This window comes from Balaenoptera musculus, chromosome 2, assembly GCF_009873245.2.
Source record: "Balaenoptera musculus isolate JJ_BM4_2016_0621 chromosome 2, mBalMus1.pri.v3, whole genome shotgun sequence".
Classification (NCBI taxonomy): domain Eukaryota; kingdom Metazoa; phylum Chordata; class Mammalia; order Artiodactyla; family Balaenopteridae; genus Balaenoptera; species Balaenoptera musculus.
This window is the reverse complement of record NC_045786.1, coordinates 83,021,907-83,044,304: the sequence shown is the minus strand read 5'-3', so window position 1 is coordinate 83,044,304 and position 22,398 is coordinate 83,021,907.

The window sequence follows — 22,398 nt, the reverse complement described above, 5'->3', positions numbered from 1 at the left end:
TCTTCATTCTTATTCTTCACAACTTGTCCTTCATACTATGACATGAAACCTTTCAGTGAGTCTCCTTCAACGAGCTATAGGATAAAGTTTCAACTCAGCCTCATCTCTTCCTACTTCTCCTCACATACTTCATGACCTGACCTAATTTCACGTAAAGTTTTTCCCTTTTCCTGGAAGGTGCTTCAGCCATTGTCTACCTACCCAATTTCTATTGTTTTCAATACCAAGTTCAAGCATTCCTCGACCCACTAGACCAATCCCCTCATCTAACCCAGGCACACTTAGATATTCCCTTCTCTGTGCTCTCATGGCACTTGGCACACATTCTATCAGTAATTGTGATGCAAATATCCAACTGTGTTTATCTTTTCCACCAGGTTAGAGCTTCCATGACATCTCCAGTACCAAGTTCAGAGTTTGTCACATATTTGGAGCTAAGACATGGTGGATAAAGCACTCAAAATTACCTATGTCTCTCCAAGGAGTCTACTGTTGTACATTTTGGTGACAGAAAGGCAGAAAAGTATATAAAATACATGATGAAAACAGGCATGAATTTATTTCATATGTTAAGGCTAAAGTCATAACTCTTTATGAAGTTTATTTTATTTATTTATTTATTTATTTTTATAAATTTTTATTTATTTATTTTTGGCTGCATTGGGTCTTCATTGTTGCATGCAGGCTTCCTCTCTAGTTGTGGAGAGAGGGAGCTCTCTAGTTGTGGAGAGGGGGCTACTCTTCATTGCGGTGCACGGGCTTCTCATTGCAGTGGCTTCTCTTGTTGTGGAGCGTGGGCTTTAGGCACGCAGGCTTCAGTAGTTGTGGCACGCAGGCTCAGTAGTTGTGGCTCACGGGCTCTAGAGCGCAGGCTCAGTAGTTGTGGCGCACGGGCTTAGTTGCTCTGCGGCATGTGTGATCTTCCCAGACCAGGGCTCAAACCCGTTTCCCCTGCATTGACAGGCAGATTCTTAACCACTGTGCCACCAGGGAAGCCCCTATGAAGTTTAGATGAACTGTTTAAGTACAGATTTGACTGATGATCAACTAAGAACAAAATGATAATGACAGCAATATTATCACAAAATTGACAAATATTTACTTTTTCAATGATCAATGTTGTCACTTCCTAACTAGCAAGTAAAGACCTTAATAGCTATTTTTATGAAATATGTGAACTGTAGCTTGCTAAAGCTTATTCAGCTCTTACACTGAACCTGGAATGTACTAAGTATTTCACATGAATCTACATGTAGACTCAAGTAGATATTCATATAAAATGTAATAATTTGAACAATATTAGTTATAAAGAGTGAATCCAAGCCTAAAGCTCCTCAAAGAAATGCTCACATATATTTTGAGGGAGCAGTGAAAATATTAATAAAAACAGAAAAAAAGAGTGCCACATATTTTAAAAACTGCCTCTGTTCTTCCTTGGCTGAAGGCAGTCTTCAGGGAGTCAGAATGGCCTGTCCCTCTGTCCCTCAAAGGAGAGATTTAGGGTAGATAATACATAAATAACCTATCAAACGTGCTGTCTTGCTACATAACATTAGTAAGAGAAAAACTACACCTATAACACTAGTGCATATGTATTACATGATGATATATATTTAGAAACATGTGAGATTCATTAAGTATTGTTTAAGCTAAAATTCTAATGTTTTGTTCAACAACCCCCCTTCCCCTGTTGCAATGCTAGCCTACTGGTATTCAATAATCAATTGCAACTTCATATTTTTTTCTAAATTACCTGTTCTTTGGACAAAATCTCCCTGCCTTCTTTGCAAAGGTCCTTAGATTAAACTAGACTTTTCAGGAAAAAAATGTTCTCTTTGGAATGTGCTCATGAGGATTAGAAAATTTCTGTTTTCTTTTGCAGGTGAAAATATACAATTTCCAATATACCTACTTTGATTTTTTTCTCAGTGTTCTGCTAGTTAATCTATGCATTGGCCTCTAAATTCATATACTTTCTAGTCACTGGTTAGAACCATTCTGAGTAGTTAAGGAAATCTTTATCCAAAGTATCTCTTTTCCTGCTTATGAATATTATTGAAGCATATCTGTTCCTCATCCAATCCAGCTGGGATGTTTTTATTTCTTTGGAACTTACTTCAGCTTCAACACTTGCCCATTCCCTGGAATAAATGAACTATTTCAAAGATGCCAACTCACCCTTTCTCCTACCCCAATTCCTCAGAATTAGGATTTCCTTTTGTATTTGTTAATAATTTTCCTAAATTATCCCAGGGTATTACCAGTTGTACCCAAATGGAACATTTCTTACTTGTGTACCAGTTACAAACTGAAAGTACAACACAGAGTGCCCAGTCTCTACCAAATGAATCTCCTAATTTTTATCATCAATTTATTTATTCAGATTTTGCTTGAATATCAAAACCCAATGAATGAAAAAGTAATACCTGCATATTTAAGTTAAAAGTTGGATATTTGGTTCAGTCAAACCTAAATAGTTATGTGTTCATATTGTAACTGAGAAGACAAGCACAACTATGATTTTACTCTCAGTTTCCATGTCATTGTTTCTCTGATGATCCAATCAAATCCCTTAATCACACTCATCTTTTGGCTCAAGGTGAAAAATACTCTTTGCATGGAGAAATAGTTTTTAATCAATTCAAGATGCAGCTGGAATAAATGATACTGGCTTGAGTAGCCATTGTTCTTGGCAGATCTCTCCAAGCAATAAACAATGAACACCACACCCTCATGAGAAAGGGAGTGAGGGATAGGGATAGTCATTGTCCTCATTTTATATTGCTAAATATTATTACGGTCTATTTATATGCTGTGGGGACTGACATACACACTTGATACAGAATAATACAGAACAATCAGTGATTGTGAATTGCTGGAGACAAGTATTCTAAGTTTAACAAGCTCTGCATTCAGTCATGAAACTAGTGCTCATTGCAGAATCTATTAAAAAAACAGAACACTTTATCAATAAGCCAATAGGAGGAAAATTTTGGGAGCCAGTCAAGGATTGAGCATATAGATCCATATAGTGTTTATTTGGAAAAAGAACCAAGTATTCGCAAGCTTTGAAAACATTCATTGCTTATCCAAAACCACTTACACATAGCAGTGAGTGCCTCCTCAATTGTGTTTTCATTCACTCATTAAATAGGATTTCAATAAATGACGCCTTTTATAGTTATGTATTTTTGATATTTTAAAAACAGAGTTTCTTCTTTCTTATCATGTTAAAATTGATACTTGTGGTTCAATGATGGCGGGAAATCCAATTCCACAACTTCAAACTATAAGGATTTAAACTTTGGAGCCTATGCCTTAAATTCAGAGAATTTTCTTGTAGCACTGAGTATCCTCCTTATTGAACAATTCAGACTTAAATATCTGAGTTGAACATCTTGCCAACTCTTCCTACGGATAGTCCGTGTTTTAGTGTTTTAGGCATAGAGGCTGAGAAGATAGTGTGCTGTGATTGACAGGATTAGTCAGCTCTAGATTACACTCATCCTCTAAAGAAGTGACCATTTGGATATATAGAACATGCCCTTCATCCATTGGCCTCTACCAAGGCAAGAAAATCTTATGGGAGGCATCATATTTATGGAGACAATTCAGCATAATGGTTAAGAACACGGGCTTTGGATTTAGAGACTCCAGGGTAGGAGTCTTAGCTCCACTGCTTACAAACTGTGTGACTTCTGGAAATTTACTTAATCTCAGTTTGCACACTATTATAGAAGGAGTGCCTATCTCATTGAGTTCCTATGAGGATTAAATAGGGCGATACACATAAAGTGCTTGGCACAGAGCCTGAAACATACTCAGTATATATACAGTCAGCCCTTACTATTCATGGAGTCTGTACCTGTGAATCTGCCTACTTGCTAACATTTATTTATAGCCACAAAATCATTACTCAGGGCACTTTCACGATCATTCACAGACATGCTCATAGCGGAGAAAAATTTGTCACCCAATGGGCATGTTCCCAGCTGAGGTAGAGTAAAGCAACACTCTGCCTTCTTACTTCAGCTCTCATACCATAAACAAGTGTCCTTTTTGCAGTCTATTTACTATGATGTTTTTCACATTTTTGTGCTTTTTGTTGGCAATTTCTCTATTAAAATGGCCTCTCTGAGGGATCAGAGAGAGGGTGGGGAGATGATTAGTGCCCTCCCCTCTACAGTCTCAAACTCAAACTGCTATTTATTAAGAGGGAATATTCCCTTTTATTTTCAGGGCCCTTATCCAGGGCCTTTTTTATTTTAGTCTGTTTGTTCTCTGTTGCAACCTCTGGGCACTCTATGGGAAGTCTCTGGGAATCATATGTGAGCCAGAGCTATGAATGGACTCAGTTCCTAAAGTCCATACATGCTATTGAGTCTACACTCCTCATCTGGTAAGACAAATCTGAATTAAGACTGATGGCATTTTACTACAAAACAGAGTTGCTTACATTCCAAAATTTTCTAGTTTATCATGTATAGTTAAAAGCCCAGAACTTATCACCTCAGCACTTTTATACAGCACTTTTATACATTTTCCCTCTTTATGGAATGCTCTCCTCTCTTTCTGGGGATTTGCACAGCCTTTCAGTTTGAAACTCAGCTTAAGTATCATCATTTTAGAGAGGCCTTCCCTAGCCATCTTATCCAAAGTAAATGCCCTGATATTCTCTATCATGGCAACCTGCAATTTTCTTCGCATTTATCACTGTCTGTAATTGTTTTTTATCTGACACTTGTTTATTATGTGGCTTCTACCCCAGCCTTTAAGTTCCATAAGGGCAGAAATTTGTTTTCTTTTGCTCATTGTTTTCTCCTTATTGTCAAGACCTTGAATTAGTACAGACACCCAGTGAATGAATGAATCCTATTGCATTTTGTCAGTTTGAATCTTTATATATTTTATTTTCAAACCTAAACAAAATAGTTCATTATTTGAGATGGATTACCTTCCACTTTTAAACTACCATTCTCAGCATCATCCAGCAAAAGATAGGAGAGAGAGAACAATGCACTTTTTAAAAAAAAATTATTTTACTCATTTATTTTTTTTAAAGAATTGATGGAATTTCCATAGTTATATAGAAAGGGAATGGAGAAAGTCCACAGGACATATTGAAGAAATGGTCACTAATTCAGCAAGGTCATCAAGATATATAAATCAGAAAGTATCATTGTGGACTTTTATTACTGGAGTAAGAAATCCCAATTTTCTTCAATAAGCAGTAAGTAGCCTTATGAAGCTTTTGAAAAATATGATATAATAGTAGTTGTTTCTTTTTTTTTTTTGAATTTTTGAATTTTATTTTATTTATTTTTTTATACAGCAGGTTCTTATTAGTTATCCATTTTATACATATTAGTGTATACATGTCAATCCCAATCTCCCAATTCATCCCACCACCACCACCGCCCCCCGCCACTTTCCCCCCTTGGTGTCCATACGTTAGAACAATGCACTTTTAACCAACCTGGTGCACTATGCTCATGTCCATCATATTAAATGTAGCATCTCAGATCCTAACCCAATGTCCCAAATACATACCACACATAAAACTTCAAATAAACTGTCATTTGTTAGTAGGCCAAGTAGTACTTGAGTTTCTGCATTGGGGAATCTAAATGCTAGACAAATATAACTTTGAGATTTTTATCTAGCATCTAAGATAATAATCTAATATGTGACACAGTATAAAAAACACTGTTCCAAGAAGCAGAAAATATGGGTCATAATCTCCATTCTGCTACTAACTTGCTGCATTACTTTGGTCAATGTTTTAAATCCCCGTGGGCCTCACTATCCCCATCTGTAAAAAATAAGGGTTTGGACCAGTAGACACTACAGTTCCTTCCAGCTCTCTATGGCTATAAAAGCTGAATTGAATCCATCTTCTCTTCTTTCACAGAAGAGGTGGTGGAGGCCCAAAGAGCCAAGACCTGTCAGGTCAAGTGTCTGATTGGAAGCACTACAGCAGACTCCTGCCAGGGTCTGCCATGTGCATGCAGCAGGATGCTGTGTGGTGAAGACACCTTGAAGTAAGTATCCCGTGAGGACATGAAGAGAAAGACCAAGTTTTTAAATCTGCATAGCTTGTGGTTTCTATTTTACAGGCAGGCCTGCATGGGAAGCCAAATTGTAATGAGGATTGCTTAGTGTGCATGGAATTACAGCAATGGAGCAGGGGAAGGAAAGGAGTCTCTTGATAAGTTGAATGATATTTGAATGAGAACGTGCGTTTGCTAAAAGAATTTGAGACACCCTTCCCAGCATGACTATAATGTTGTTAACCATAATTTTAAGAGTGGGATTGGCAAAACTTGCTCTCTATGGTGATCACTGTTGAGGTTTGCTTCTGTGACCTTCCTTCCCCCTCACCCCCAGCTTTCTTGAAGTATGATTGACAGATAAAAATTGTTTGTACTTAGGTAGTAAAATTTGATGTCTTGATATATGTATACATTGTGATATGATTACCACAATCAAGCAAATTAACGTATCTATCACCTCACATAGTTACCCCCCTTTATTTTTGTGGTGAGAACTACTCCCTTAGCAAAGTTCAAGTGTACAGTATAATACAATACATAATATTATTATTATCTATAGTCACCATGCTGTACATTAGGTCACCAGAACTTATTCATCTTATAACTGAAAGTTTGTACCCTTTGACCAACACCTCCTTATTTCCTCTACCCTCCCAAGCCCCTAGTAACAACCATACTACTTTCTGTTACTATGAGTTGACTTTTTTTTTAGATTCCACATATAAGTGAGATCATGCAGTCTTTGTCTTTCTTTGTCTGGCTTATATATCACTGGGCCTAATGTCCTTTGTGTTAATCTGTGTTGTGACGAATAGCAGGATTTCCTTTCCCCATTGAATTTTCTTGGTTTCCATGTCAAATATTATTTGACCATATATATATGGGTTTATTTCTAGGCTCTCAAGTCTGTTCCATTGGTCTGTGTCTGTTTTTATGCCAGTACCATACTGTTTTGATTACTATAGCTTTGTAATATAATTTGAAATCAGGAAGTGTTATGCCTCCAGTTTGGTTCTGCTTGATCAAGATTGCTTTATTTATTCAGAGTCTTTTGTGGTTCCATATGAATTTTAGTATTTTTTGACTCTCCTTTTCTCTCTTTCATGGCTGACCATCTGATATTCTTTCTTTAGTATTGTTAGTAAATCTGTTTTAGTCAGGCTCTTAAAAAACCCAGAAACTGCTTCAAGTATTTACAATGGATTTTGATTCAGGAAATTAGTTACACAAGTGATGTCATAGCTTAAAAGCAAAACAAGGAGTAATGATGAAGCAACCCCAAAATTAGCAGTAGCAGGAAACCCCTCTTACCAGTAGACTAGAACTGTGTTGTCCAGTATGGTAGCCAGCTACACCTGGTTGATGAGCACTTGAAATGTGGCTAGTCTGAACTAAGATGTGTTCTTAATGTAAAATACATGCCAGATTGTGAAGAATTAATATGAAAAAAAGAATGAAAAATAGCTCATTAATGGTTTTTATATTGAATACACAGAGAAATATGTTGAATATGTCGGGTTAAATAAAATATAGTATTTAAATTCATTTCACCCTTTAATTCTGACTTTTTAAATGTGGCTATTAGAAAATTAAAACTTACATATATGGCTCTTACATTATATATATGTTTGATGGTGTTGGGCAAGAGAGACAAATGTAGAAGGTAACATTACTAAAGCTCAGGGTCCAGAACCTCAATGGGCTAACCCATTGAGAACTAGAGGCAGGAAGGAAACACAGCTGTTGCTTGAAATGCCAACCAGAGCCATATAGAAGGGGAAGAGTACCCTGGCTTTACCCTGCCACTCCAATCTCCTGTCAGTGCTGCTGAACCCAACAGGAAGTCACCTGGAAAATGGCAGCCCCCAGGGGTCAATCTTCCTGTGATACGGAGTGGAGTGGGGCTAGGGCAGGGAATGCATCTGAGAGCAAATGGATTTGTTTAGATTACAGTCAGGTCCCAGTGTGTCTTTTTTGTTCATTCACTTATTCAACAAATACTGACTGAGTACCATTTACTACAGAGACCATTTAGAATTATTGTCCTGAATTCCTGATCCTTGCTGTTCAGATTCTTTACTTGATTTGGTTCCACATTCCCTCCCTGCCTAGACTGTGGTCTGGATACTTATAACTTCCCTGTCTTTGATCAAATGAGTTGTCTTATTCTCTGTTATGTTCTTGACGTTTCTTTGACAAAGAGTATTTGAACTCATCGTCATATCTTGTTCTCCTAATTCCTAGTGCCTCGTCTGGGATTTTCACTCAGTTCTTTATTCAGTCTTATTTATAGTGCTTACACAATCCCTGGTACCGAATAACCAGCTACTTCCCACAGAGTATCAGCTACTATAGCCAGTCTTGTAAACAATAAGCCTTGTTTCTCCTTTCTTCTTTCTTGCTCCCTCTCTATAATACACCACCACACATGAAACCAGTGCTGAAAAAGCTGACCTCGTGACCCATGGCATGAAAAGATACCTGAAAGGAAATATACAGACCCTGAGTCTAAGGGTAAATCTTTCTGGCCAAAAGCTAATTGTCATAAAGTGTTTACCTTGGAAAGATTTACTCTTTAGGCCTGGTAATCACCAGTTTCATAGAGAAATATGTGTTTTTATCATCAATAACCATTTTACCCAGAAATGGCTAAAGTGGTTATTGTGTGTTAGGCAATTTTCTAAACAACAGAATACAAGATGAAAAGGTAAAAAACCCCTGGAGGGTAGATATAAGAAAAGATAAGTAATCTAAGGAGTCATGATAACAAGTGGCACAAATAATGAAGGTCCTGGGAGTTTAGGTGAAGAACTCCCTTATGTCACAGGGTATTCCAGAAAAGAAGGGAACCTGAGCTGGGCTTTTCAGGAAGGCAAGAATTAGATAAACAAAGTGGAAGGATAAAGTTTTCCAGAAAGGGAAAATTGTATACACAGTAGGAATATACAGAAGCAGGAATAAATTCACTCTCTATTGAAATGGAGTATATTATGGCTAGGAAGCTCAAGTCTTTCAAGAGTAGTTTTCATCTCAGTGAGACCCCAGAGCAGTATCAACTTGAGTGAAGGACCTTATAGCATTTTTATCAAGATTAAAAATATGGCTGGAAAGTGCAGCTTGTTAGGAGGTAGAATGGGAATCTTTCATGGTTAGTACTCTCGACACTACAACATGACTTAGCTCCCACTTTGGACCATAAGCTTCACAAGGGACAATACCTGACTTGTTCACTGTTTAGTTCCAAGGCATGGCCCAGAGATGCTCAGTGATTCCGTGTTGAATGAATGGATGCCAATAAATGGTATGATAATGCATGAGTCCCTGGGCTGAGGAGACCCAAGGCAAACATTGATTCAATATTGCTGTATTCCAGAATATAGTTTAGGGAATTAGAAATGAAGTTACGCATTGTACTCCAATTATTAGGAGAAATCCTTTCAGGGACTTTGGGCAGTGTGTCCTCTGGGTCACAGTTTTAGGGGATTTAGGAATCCCAGTGGAGAATTTGGTCAGCCTGGCATGTTATTAGGAGATGATAAAATTTATAATATAATTGTCATCACCTATGCCTTCGTAATAGTTTTCTTTATGGTAATACCTATTTAAGGCTGATTCTATTAGGTACATCGGATTCAATTAAAAGTTATATTAGATTTCATATCAGAGCTAATATTCCAGAGACCAGACCCTGCAGGCCAAGGCTAGTTCATTAAATTCTGAGATATCAAAGCAGATAAATTATTATCACAGAACCTGGGGAACTAGAAGGATCATTGAAAGTTTCAGGGGAACAGCATTACATGAGGGAGGGTTTTGAGGAAGTCCCAGTTTATTGACTTAGACCCTGGGGAGTGTAGCTGTGTGTCAAATGCGGGCTGTTTGTTAATCCAACACTCTACCATATGGAGGCCAAATGGCTGTTTAGAGTGGGCATTGTCTCCAGAATCAGCCAGAGTCGGATTCAAAGCCTAGAGTCTACACGTATTACTCTATAAGTTTAAACAAGTGATGGGGGTAAACATAGCGCTTACACCATAGCTGCAAGAATTCAGTAAAATAATGCAAGTAAAGCCCTTGCCTGTCACAGAGAAAGTGCGCGGTAAATGTTAGTTCTCTCTATAAGAACAGTAGAAGTGCACCTAATACACGGGAGTCTTTAGTTTTCCAAAGAGGACACACCCCCCACACACACAAAACAAACACACAAAGCTGAGCATTCATTCAGACCAACTGTGTACATGCCCTATTTCCTATGCCTTACCCCAAAACATAAGTCATTCAACCCTTTACTCACTTTGATCTTGGATTTATTTGCCCATGAATCATTTTTGTGTATCCTAGTTCCCCAGACGAATGCTTCTTGCTCTGACTCCAGCACAGCCCCCTGTCCTGGTTTTGCTTCACTGACAAGGTTTTGGCCTGTGTGTCTTGCTCTTCTTAGCATCTGACCTAAGTTTGCCCCCACGTTTTACTTCCATCCTTCTGATGACTCATGGTAGCCTTCATATTACTGCAGAGCTAAAACATATTTCACAGAGAGGAAACAAAGTAAATAGCCTTAAAGAGACCTTTTGGTTGAGGATGAGAGAACAGAGTTGGAGAGAGAGTTTCCAGGGTGGAAAGGTACACAGAACACACTTCTCCCACTTTACAATCCTGTCTGGGGATTGTGACAGTTAATACCGGCTCTGGTGGCAGTAGGATTAGTCAAGGAGCCACTTAATCAGAAAAGCTCTTTACCCTTAAAAAATACCCTCCATTTCTCCACTTACAGAAATGGAAAGAAAAAGCTAGTTGTGTGGTTTCTCAAATCCCTGAAATTGTAGTTTGGGTGCAGATTTTCAAAGTGGTCTCTGCCAGAGTGTTACTTTGATAAGCTGAAAACCAGGCATTCAGCTTTAGGGAAGCCAGGGATTTGGAGGTAAGCCATGGTGGGCCCAGCACCAGCTCCCAGACTTGTGATGTCTTATGGCATTTACAACTCACTGCTTTCCATTGAAACCATTGCCTCAGAAGAAGGGGATAAGAAAAGAGGGAGCCATCCTAATTAGGGAATTGCCCTAGGCCATTGGGATACCTGCTCTCTTGTGGGAAACCCTGCAGTTTGAGCATTGGTAGAGTTCAACATGGCAAAGACTGGAGGAAAGTGATGCTAACCATGACTGAAGATTCCACCTCTGGCATCTCATATGCAAAAAAATACAAGCCTGCAAATCTCTCCACCTTTCCACTAACCCCTTTCAGAGTCATTAAGGCAATTTGGGGGCCATGAGAGCTGGTTGTCTGGTAACACCAGGCTCTGTCCACAGAGAGAAAGTTCTTTTTCACAAACCACAATCTTCTTCCTCAGAGCCTCTGTCCAGTCCTCCTTATTCCTGCCAGGATTCTGCCTCCTCATTGTTATAATATTCCACATTTTCTCCACATCCAATAATGCAGTTCAGGGAGTCCCCTCTAACACAAAATGTAGTATGTCAGATGGTTTTAAAGTGCCTTAGAGGAAAATTAACCATGATTAGTGAGGTAGAAAATGAGGTGTTACTATTTTATATTAGCGTGGTCCGGGAAGGTCTCTTTGATAAGGTGAAAATTGAGCAGATAATTGAATAAAATATCCAGTGAGACTTGGAAGTATTAAAGAAAGATTATTCTAGGCAGAGGGAGCAGCCAGTGCAAAAGCCCTGAGGTGGCAGAGTGCTAGGCATGTGTTCAAGGAAAAGCAAGAAAGTCAGTATAGCTGGAACACAACAAATAAGAAGAGTGACAGAAGAGCTCTTGGGGAGCCAGATCACTTAAGGTTTTAGAGGCTTTTACTCTGGGAAAGACAGGAAACCATGGGAGAGTTTTGAGCAGAAGAAGGACATGAGCTGACTTGAGTTTTAAAAGGATCGCTGCCTGCTGTGTTGAGAATAGACTATAGGGAAACAGGAAGGAAAAAAACAGTTAGAAAATGATTGCAATAATCCAGGTTTGTGATGATAATAGCTTAACCAAGATCATAGCAGTGGATGTGGGTGAGAAAATTGGAACAGAAAGACATGCTGAGAATTGGTAGTATTATGGATATATTTTTAAGGTGGAGCCAACAAGAGTTCCTAAAAGATTGATGGTAGGGTATGAGGACAACAGAGGAATCACAGAAAAGTGCAGGGGTTTTGGCCCAAGCGACTGGATTGATGAATTGCTATTGGTAGAGATAAGGCTAACTGCAGGAGAATAAGAGCTGAGGGGAAAATCAAGAGTTCTGTTTTCAACACATTGAATTTAAATTTGTATTAAACATCTGTGTGGAGATTTTGAGTAGACAGAAAAGACTTCATGTAAGAGGTCCAGGCTGAACTATAATTTTGAGCATTAGTGGTACATAAGTGGTATTTAAAGCCATGAAACAACTTGAAATTGTATATATATAAATACATCCAAAGATTGAGCCCTGGGGCAGGACAATGTTTAGAGTTCAAGTAGCTGTGGAAGAGTCGCCAAAGGTGCCTGAGAAGGAGCAGCCAGTGATGTAAGGAGAGAACTAAGAGAGAGTGATGTGCCAAAGCCAAGTAAAGAAACTATTCAAGAAGGAGGAAGGGATCAACTTTATTGAACGCTGCTGTTAGGTCAAGAAAGAGGAGAACTGAGAAATAACTAAAGTGGAAAGTTGAAAAAGGGAAGTCGTCCTACAACTGAACATTTAATGTATTTTCTCTTAAAGAAAAAATTTGAAGACCCTAACAAAAATATGTGAGACACATTTATTAATTTCTGCTATAAATTTGGTGACCAAATTTCCTAAAGACTAAAATTGATACAGGTGGTATAATACTGGAGCAAAATATTTGAAAATAAGATTGTTCTCTAAAACTCAAGCCATGTAGGTAATGACCAAGAAAGAGCCCTCAGCAGAGAGATTGGCTCACTACATTCTGGATGTCTTTCCACCCCACTGAGAATCAGTGACTCATTCATCCATTTTTTCCTTTATTTTATAAAACACCAATATCCATACCTCTCTATTTCTCTACTTTTTCCCCTCTATCTGCCTGTCTATCTAACCATCCTCTGCCTACCAACCTACCTATCTACAAAAATAATGCTGCTTTAATAGAAGATAGCCTTAACACATAGATAGTTTTTGCCAGCAAGATCAAAAGAATTTATAGCATGTTATTCTTTAATATTTGTAAAGGCTATAGAGGAATATACCATTTTTTTGCTGCAAGAACAAGAACCACTTTGAGAAACAACCTAAACCTATCATTAACAGTTTATGTCTCTTTGTATACAGAGATGTGTATTCTTTATGGGGAAGGTCAAGGGTGAGGCATTTCAGAATGCAGTAATAATTGCAACACTTCTCAGAATGACCACAAATTACAGTGAAGATAATGAGTGGAGTTTGAAGTGCCTAGAGGATGTTTAGGAGGAAAAAATGTCAGGTAGGAAGGGATATATGGATACATGGCTTTGTAGAACAAGATAGAAGTCTATTCTGGGTAAATAAAGTTAAGAGTTTGAGCCATCATAAGATGGGGAAATTTTGGTTTTGATAGAGTCATAGAGAGAGATTATAGAGGAACAAAGGAGAAAAGCTGAATAATTATTCTGCTAAATTGTTCAGGGGACCTCCCTCTCTTTCATAACTCTGCTTAATCAACATGACAACATTGTTTTCTCATAAAATGCCATTTTTCATTCCATAATTGTAAAACTAAACTGTGAGAGAAAATAGTAAAAGCAGTTCATCATCAGTCTTCACATCTCATCAAAGGAATATGCTGAGAAGTCTCTCATACTCCTTGATGCCTCCTGCCCCCGTCCAACTAGTTTTGGATTACAGTTGTTCCACTATCCTGTAAAAGCCTGTCATATTTTCCTGTGGACATTTCTGGATAGGGATATCCAGAACAGAGTAATCCTTCTCCTAAAAACAACAGAGCATATAGCCCTCAGAGATGGAGTGTGTCTAGATAATATTTAATTTGTTGTTTCATTTCTTCTGAATCATAATGTGCTTTATTTCCATTTGTAAGCATTGTAAGAGCAGACATGAAATGGCTCTGAAAAAACACTGCTATTTCTCTTTTATGAGGTTTTTTACTTTCTTCTTGATTTGAACAATGATGACACTATTTGGACTTTCTGTGGTAAAGCTGTTTCTTTTAAAAGTCAGATTTGGTTCTACAGACATTTTAAGTTCAGCACATTACATCTTGGGCTAGCATCTAATTCAAGCTCCTAATTATAGAACCATCTTTCCCTGCTTTCATTATCTCTTTTGTGATCAGGACTGGTGCCTTTGTGAGTGTATATATGACACCTATAGCCCAGCATCTTGCAAATCAGATGTATTTTCGTAATGAAACTGACTGACCTGGAAAAATATTAAAAATTCATGTCTTAGTTTTGAATTATTAGAAAATTGAAAATGTATATTTTAATACATTGAGTTGTTTAACATGAATTTAAACATGTCATTGAACAGAATAGTAGATATACTTCACCATTCAATTTTTTCTTGGTACTTCAATTCAGAATGTTTTCCTTACTTTTTTTCCAAGAAACGTATTAAAACTTTCCTTATAATTGAAGCAAGGATTGTTTTTTGACCAAGATGCAAATCATAAACAACATTCACAATATGAGTAACATACATGGAAGTATATTAAGAAAATATGTGTGCTTTTATTTGTGCTGAGATAAAAGATGCTCAACAATTAGAAACCCAAATCACCCAACTGAGCACCCGAAGTTGCTTCGATATGAAGCCATTCAGGCAAAACAAAAGTTGACAAAATGGTGGGAGTTGGGCAGAAAAGGATAGAGGGGATAAATGGCATTTTGCAGTTGCCTTTTTAAGGAGCCATTTTGATGTGTGGACTTTTTCACACAATCCCAAAACAAACCATATTAAAATTTCAACTCCTTTTAATATTGAGAAATATTAAATATTAAATATCCTTACCCCATCCCTTGGCAAAGAAACTAGTAAGGCACAAGGTAAGGGTAAGGTAGGGTAGGGATGAGGAGACCCCCAGACATCATGTAGCAGACACAGTACACATAATCAAGAGACATGTATTTACCAGACTTGCTCATTTCCGAAAAGGCCATGCAGTCATTCTTCACTAAAGCAACTGTCTGTTCTCTAAGAATTTACATGATTGAGTGAATGGTTCAAGTGTCAAATTCTGATTTCTCTTTTAAAGCTATAATGGCCATACTAATTTATTTTATTTTACTTATTTAGTTTTTGGAGCACTTTCTTCTTTTTTTAATTGAAGTATAGTTGATTTACAATGTTGTATTAATGTCAGGTGTACAGCAAAGTGATTCAGTAATACCTACATATATATCTTTTTTTTCATATACTAATTTATTTTAAATCAATACATGTAACTTCTGCTTAATAGTGACAACTGGCTTTTTAAATCTGAAAATGAAGATAGGCATGTATACTTTCGGTGGGCTTCCTGAAATATATCGTATTTGGGAAAGGGGGGATATTGGGGCAGTAATTTCATCTATTAATATTAGCATCACACTCCATAGGGAATTCTTAATTTATACTTAATGATTCTCTCGGTACTCAATAAAACACATATATTAATAGTCTTAAATTGAAAGTCTCCTAAGATTGCCTGGGGTTAATGTGTTGCAAATATTTCTTAGTAATTAAAAAAAAGGGGGGAGAAGGTTGTACATTAAATGCCATTTTAATACACTTTGACTTAGTGTATTATTTATTATTAGTGTATTATTTATTGCCACACTGTGGCAAATGGCTGCCTCCAGTAAATGTGTCGAAATGCCTGTGTAGTCAAAAGAACCTTGAGAAAGTGACTCCATAAAGTTTTCTTGTTTCAAATGCAAACCTAGGGATCAGAATTAACTTGGACCTACAGAATACAGCAAATTTTGTTCTTTTCCTCATGAGAATAGTGGATGGAAAGTTTTCTTTTTTTAATTGCTTTAAAGAATGCATGATTGTGTCTTTTGGAAACCTCCAGATCAATCTCTTATTTTCTACTGCAGCAAAGTATCAGATACTAGCACACTTGAGAAATAGTGAAATATGATTAACTTGTTATTTTATTTTTCTGATGCTTAAGAAATTTCTTTTTCTGTGCATGGTTGTTTTAGTAGTCACTTTAGGAGAAGTAGGTGCAAGGAAACATTATAAAATATATTAGTCCTTTCTCCTGGCTTAATTGAATATTTATTAATTCAGTAAGTATTTATTGATCATCTGTTTGCTAAGCAACATTGGATGAAGGACTGTATGTTTTTGCCCTCAAAGAGTTCATTGTTTAGTAGGAAGAGACGGGGATATGAATGTAATTATAGAGTATATTAGTCAAACTAGGCTAACTGTTAAAACAAGCAGTGTTAAATTTCAGTGGTTTAACACAGCAGAGGTTTATTTCTTGGTTATGTTGCCATACACTGGGGGGACACAAAAAGGATGGCACAGGGTCTCTGCTCTATGCAGTCATTCAGGCTTTTTCCATGTAGTGGCTCTGTCATATTTTTGGTCCTCAGAGAGCTCCACCAAAATTTCTACATCTGTCTAGAAGGCCAGGGAAAAAAGAACATGTAGTATACAAGGGAGGTTTCATGGACCAGGCCTGGAGGAGCCATCTTGCCACATTCTGTTGGTCAGAACTCAGTCATATGGCTGCACCAAAGTTGAGTGTTTTGATCCAGTTCATAGGACTTTAAAGATGTTTAAAGTATATATATATATATATATATATATATATATATATATATATATATATTTTCATATATGTCTGTCTTTTTCTGGGATTTCTGTTGTGATGCACTGGTTTATTTATTCATCCCTGTATCCATACACACCGTCTGTATTATAAGTCTGGTATTTGGTAGATGGAGACTCCTTACCTTGTTCTCTTTTTACAAAATAATCCTGGCAATTATTGGCCATTTGCTTTTCCATCAAAAAAAATTTTTTTGACTGTGTTGGGTCTTCATTTCTGTGCGAGGGCTTTCTCTAGTTGCGCCAAGCGGGGGCCGCTCTTCATCGCGGTGCGCGGGCCTCTCACTATGGCGGCCTCTCTTGTTGCGGAGCACAGGCTCCAGACGCGCAGGCTCAGTAGTTGTGGCTCACGGGCCTAGTTGCTCCGCGGCATGTGGGATCTTCCCAGACCAGGGCTCGAACCCGTGTCCCCTGCATTGGCAGGCAGATTCTCAACCACTGCGCCACCAGGGAAGCCCCCATCAAAATTTTTGAGTCACCTTATAAAAGTTCCATGAAAGAGCTTGTTCCATGAAATGTTTTGATTTAAATTGCATTTGACTATAATTTTATTAGAATTAAATTTGTATCTGATTCACCCCAGACTTTATTACATTGTAGTTGCTCCATAAACACTTTATTGACTAAATGAAAGATGACAATTCTAAGCTTCAGGACAATGAGCCCATTATAAGCATTAACTATGCTCAGAATTGCAAACCAATTTTAAAATTGAGCAAAATAAAATTTAAAATTTAACTGTTGCAGATCCTCTACCATATAATGTAGTCCAAAGGTATTATTAGCTTTTCAGGGCACTGAATTTAGTCATTCGGGCATTTAACGGTGACAACATATGTAAAATACCTAGCACATCAATTAGTCTTGTTTTACATGGTAACAGCAGATGGTATGGTTGAATACGTGGTAATTCCCTTTTGCTAGACCACTGTTCTACTTTATTAGCAAAGATCATTAAATGCTACTTTTTAAAAGTAGCTAGCCCAGGGAAACAAAAAATAAACATTGATGTTTTATTTGTTACTTGAAAAATATTATGTAATACTTATAAAGTTTATTACTACTATTTAAAATCAATTAATTTGAGTGCTAATAGTCCCTAATCAAGCTACAGCTACATTCCTGTATGACTATTTGATTGTTTGCTAAAGTTTAACAGCAACATTCATAAAAGTTACTCTTACTAAAACGTAAGATTATCTTTTAAATACCTAAAAAATTTAATATAGATCTGTGGTGGTGAGCTTTTCCTAAAAGGTAAATGGACTGCCAATGTGAGCTAATGAGTAAACTTCAGTATTATATGAAAAATAGTTTGACACAAAGGATTTTCCAAGGAAAGGGAACACATGCCAACTGGTATCCTTACCTGCAAAAGCATATCCTAGTTGAATGACATAATTCCAGGGTTGGAAGTTGCCTTGATAAGATTCATTACTATTTCCTTCCTCTCTCCCCATCCCCCTTCCCCATAATGTCTCTGTTTCTAATCAGGAAGAATAAAGTTCGTGGCTGAAAGGCAGTTTGGAAATCCAGATGGGCAGCAGGAAACCACGAGTCTGATTTTCTGTTTATAGGACTAGATAGAGAAGTTGACATAGTCTATTAAATTGATGAGGTCATTAATGGTTCATTCTTTCTCTGAACCTATAGATAGAGGTGAAGGATAAAAAGATTCAGAATACACCTAATGTGCTACAGTCACATTACAAGTGGTGAGACAGATGTGAGTAGATCCCAAGCTCATGCCAGGAAATACTAAACACCACATTTCAAGGTGTCTGTGAGAAAAAAAAAATCCCAACTCCAACTATAATTTTACTTTACCACTGTCCACTATCTGACTGTTCCAGAGGACTGAAAATGACCAGAGCTTGTGCTCAAAAGCACATGTAGGGCTTCTAGACTCTAAAGCAGGCAATTTGGAGTTTTAACGAATTGGCAGAGCATAGCTCTGAAGTAACGGTCATTTGTAAAACTGTCTTGAGCACTAGAAACAAACACTAGAAATATTTACCAGGTGGCATTTTGAGTTCTCTCCTGTCTGCCTGAAGCTCAGAAATAACAGCAATGTGCCACAGCTAGAGAGCAGGCCCATTCTTGGTGTCCTTATAACCCAGAAATCATTTGCACACCCTTCTGCCCCAGCAGGGCTTGGGACGGAGGGGAAGAGCTCGGACCCTGGAGTCAGACAGTTTGGGTTGGATCCCAACTCTGTTATTTACCAGCCATGTCTTGGGCCCAGGCCCTTGGAATCTCAGTTCTTCGCTCAGTAATACAGGAATAAAAATATTGATCAGATTGCTGTGAGGATAATATAAATGAAGTAGCTCCTTTTAGAAAAGGCCCCCAGGCCTCACATCTCTCACCATTGACTCTCAAGTGCCTAAAATTCCTTTATTGGTCTTGACTGTGAGATAAGGCAGGGGTGATGCACTAAAAATAGAAATGTATGGGGTGTTGGTGGTAGGGGTGTATGACATTTTCAAACTAGCACCTTGGTCTTTATTTACTTTTGCAAACTAGTTAACCAGTCACTATGCAGGGAATTCATAGGCTAAGACACAGTATAGAAGAGTTTGGAATATAAAAAGGCATTTAGAAGCAGAGTATGAGGAACTATCAAAGAGGACGGGCCTGGGGTGGGAGAGTGAGGTGACACTGAAGCGCTTGGGTAAGGAAATGTGAGTCCTCAGGATTAGAAGAGGAGGGTAGTAAAACAAAGTGGGGGTGGAGGTGGGAGAGGAGAGTGACTGTACACAGAAATGACACTTGAACTTGGAGTCATCCTTGATTCCTCTCTCTCACACACCTATAGCCAAATCATCAGCAAATTCTATTTCCAAAGTTTATCCAGCACCCAATCAATTCTCACCACCTCCGCAGTTACCCTGGTTTAAACCGTCTTATTCTCATGTCCCAATTACCACAGTAGCTTCCTACTTGTGCTCTGCCTACCCTTCCCTCCTACTGTCTGTTCTCTGAGTGTTCCTTTTAAAACATAATGTCAGATCATATCACTCCTTGCTCAGAACTCTCTAATGACTTCCCATTTCAGTCACAAAAAAACAGTAATAATCCCCAGTCCTCCCCATGGCCTGCTTTCCTGACCCCACATGATCTAGCCCCCAGCAGCCCTCCGACCTTTCCTCCTTTGGCCCACTGTGCCCAGCTGCACTGACCTTCTAACTGTGAGTTGAACATTCTTCAGCCTTAGCACACTGGCACATTTTTTCCTTTCTCTGGAACTTCCTACCTCCAGAAATCTACATGACTCACTTCCTCACTTTACTCAGATGTCATTTTCTCATCCCAGAGGCCTTTCTGACCTCCCCTAATATGGCACCTTGCACCCCCATCATCATCTATTCCCCGATGCTGGTCTTGTACTCAACCACAATACCCAGTGACGGCCTGCCATTGGATTTGCACAGAGACATACAGCCACCTCACTGGAGCATGAGCTGCCACACAGCTCATCTGTGAATCTGAAGCCTTTCCTTTGAGCTGTACTAATCTGTTCTCTGAGGGCCAGGAACTGGGTTCTGTGGACTTCAGATGTCCCTGCTCTGAAATCCATCCAGCAAAGTGGGGTCCAGGGGTATGGCCAGTTCTGAGAAATCCTGAAGAGCATATAAGTGACCAGGAACACGTATCTTTTGCAATTTGTATACTTTACCCTCACAGAAGGTATTTGCCTGGAGGCCTACCTAACAGAACATCTTAAAAATATTGACCTTAATACACTTCTAAGCAATCTCAGAAAATATTTAAAATAAATGGAGACTAGCAAAATAGTCTCCTCCCAATAGCCAGGGTCTCAGCTAAGGAGAAATTCCAGTGGTATTTGAGTCTCAGTGACGGCTGGTTGCTATCAGGTCGGCCAGCAGATCTATTAGTGTAGCGAACGTTGTGATGTGTCGCCCAATTCCCACTGCAGGGCAGACACACGCATTCTCCCAGGGCTCGGAGTTTTGCCTGCTGATGACTCACAGCTGAGTCCCTCTCTGGGCCTTTCCTGTAGCCGAAGGGAGCTGTCTGGCCCAGTTACATTCCCTACCTAGGGATAGACCACACCTGATGACTGGTCAACATGGAGGCAAAAGGCCTGGTGTCTGTACCACAGTTTGAGATGACTCTAAAAAGCCTTCCAGCTTCAGAGCTCCCTTTGGGATCGGCTGTGACCTTTCCTGCAACTGCTTTACCAAATCTCGCTTTCCTAACTCCCTCACAGGAGTTATTCTCAAGTGTGCCACCCCATTTACTTCCTCCGTACAAATCTCCATCTCAGAGTCTGTCTCCCAGGGGACTCACCTTAAGACACTGAAGAAATTCAATCTAATCATTACAGTGGCCTGAAGAACCAGCCTGCGCCATCTGGGGTCAGGTGATTGCCACTGCGGCTGATTCAGGAACTTGGGGAAATGTATTGACTCTTTTTTTTTTTTAACTTTTTATTTTATATTGGAGTATAGTTGATTAACAATGTTGTGTTAGTTTCAGGTGTACAACAAAGTGATTCAGTTATACATATACATGTATCTATCCTTTTTCAAATTCTTTTCCCGATTAGGTGGTTACAGAATATTGAGCAGAGTTCCCTGTATTGACTCTTACAGACTGCTAATGGGTAGCAAGTGGCAAAGCCAGAGCTCAACCCACACATTCCACTCCAGCTAAGGTTTTCAAAAGAGAGCTGGATCCACTCGAAAGGCATGCCACCTTCTCAATGTTCCCACACTGCTTCCAGACTGACCTTTCAGTTCCTCACACAGGGTGAGCTCTCTTCTGACTCAGGGCCTTTGATTTTGCTGTCACCTGTGTCTTAGAAGTGTTTTCCTGGAATCTTGGCTTGACTGGCTTCTTCTCAGCCTCAAAGTTTCAGCTTAATGCTGCATCCTCAGGGAAGCCTTTCTGGAATGCCCATAACCAAAGTCATTTCCCCCACCCCATTTGATACCCATTTATCCCAGATCCTTGCTTATTTCTTTCAATGGTCTTAATTTACCCTAAATGTTCTTGTTTGTTTATGTCTCCTACACAACTTTTTTAAAAATTTCTTCTCTCCCCCTACAGAATGCAAGCTCCATGAAGGTAGAAACGATCTAGTTCACTGCTGTATCCACAGCGACTGGAATGGTACCAGACATATGGTAGGTTTTCAGTAAATGCACTGGATGAAAACATGAACATCCTTTTCATTCTTTAGTCTTCTCTCTACACACTACAAGAAGCTATCTGAGACAACTTACAGACACACAAGCTCTTATACAAGGAATTGGCTGGAGCCATATGACAAGGTCTGGAGAGAGGTTTGCTTCTACTGTCTGTGTTTATAATGCTGGCTTTGAGGGTTGGTGGGGGTGGAGATGTGTATAATATAGGAACAGACAAATTGCAAAACCAAGTATTGAAGATGGGAGTACGGGTTGGCTGGGAGTTTCTACTTGATGCCATGTGAAGTTGAAATGCAGGTCCTCTTGCAAGTTCATGTGGATGTTGGAAGAATTGCTTTTCTTACATCTGTAGAACTCAGAGCCAGCAGGAGGAAGAGAAGCCCTGCTGTCTGGAGTCTCT